The sequence below is a fragment of the Myotis lucifugus genome, unplaced genomic scaffold (assembly GCF_000147115.1).
Source record: "Myotis lucifugus unplaced genomic scaffold, Myoluc2.0 scaffold_742, whole genome shotgun sequence".
NCBI lineage: Eukaryota > Metazoa > Chordata > Mammalia > Chiroptera > Vespertilionidae > Myotis > Myotis lucifugus.
Genome location: NW_005871790.1, coordinates 122,052 through 123,558, shown reverse-complemented (window position 1 = coordinate 123,558; position 1,507 = coordinate 122,052).

Below are 1,507 nucleotides of genomic sequence, written 5' to 3'. Positions count from 1 at the left end.
GAGCACTTTCTTGCTTTCCAAGTCAGAAGTATTTGAAGAGGGAAGACAGGAGGTGAGTGAGCCATGATCCCTGTTTATGGGTTCCAAATCTGCGGTTGTCTTATTTCCCTGCTGACTAGAGATATACAGGTTGTACCCCCAAAATGTATTCACACTTTGAATACCTACTAAGGTCAATGGGATTAAGCATAAGAAAGAAACAACAATGGAGCTCTATCAGCAAAAAGTGAGGGCGCAAACAAGGAGTGGGAGATTGCTTGAGGGGTCTCAGATTGGAGAGGGTGAAGGCCAGATTGAGGGGCCCCTCCCCCACCCCCGTGCACGAATTTCGTGCACCGAGCTACTAGTCCTATCTAATAATAGAGAAACATGGTAATTAGCCATACCTCTGCTACCCTTCCCATTGGCTAATCAGGGCAATATGCAAATTAACTGCCAACCAAGATGGCGGCCAGCAGCCAGGCAGCTTGAAGCAACAGGAGGCTTGCTTGCTTCAGTGATGGAGGAAAGCCACGTTCCCCGCCTGCCTTGCCAGCCTCTGAGCTTGCAGTTTAAGAAACATGTTACAAATATAGAAGCTAAACAAAACCCCAGAAACCTGCTTTCAGCCAGCCGGGCTTCAGCCAGCAGGACTGCAACATTGTTTCAATTATAGAACAAACGCAGATCCCCGCTTTCAGCCAGCCAGGATCTCAGAGCTGGAGTGAGCAGGACCGCAACAGTGTTACAATCATAGAACCCAAACAAACCAGATACCTGCTTTCAGCAGCTGAGGCCTCAGAGCTGGAGCCAAGCCTCAGAGCTAAAGCTGGCCCAGAATAAAAAAAAAAGAAAAAAAGGACAGGTTGGGAGCTTCAGTCACCCGCCAGCCCCTCACCCAGACTGGCCAGGCACCCCAGTGGGGACCCCCACCCTGATCCAGGACACCCTTCAGGGCAAACCAGCTGGCCCCCACCCGTGCACCAGGCCTCTATCCTATATAGTAAAAGGGTAATATGCCTCCCAGCACCGGAATCAGCGGAGCAGCGAGGCCTCCCAGCACCGGATCAGCATGAGAGGGGGCAGCGACCAAACCCCCTGATCTCCCTTCGGCTCTGTGTGTGACGGGGGCGGGGTCACAACCTCCCTATCCGCCCTGCTCTGTTCGTGACAGGGGAAGGCGCCCCAACCCCCTGATCAGCCCTGCTCTGTGACTGATAGGGGGGAGCTCCCCCCCCCCCCCCCCCACGGGCCCTGCTCTGTATGTGATGGGGTAGAGCCATAACCTCCCCATTGGCCCTGCCCTGAGTGTGACAGTGGCGGCGCCCCAACCCCCTGATCGGCTCTGCTCTGTGGGTGATAGAGGGCGGCACCCCAACCCCCTGATCCGCCCTGCTCTGTGTGTGACAGGGGGCGGTGCTCCAACTCCCCTATCGGCCCTACTCTGTGAGTGACAGCGGGAGCTCCTCAATCCCCTGATGGCCCTGCTCTGTGCATGACAGGGGGGAGCTCCTCAACCCCCTGATCA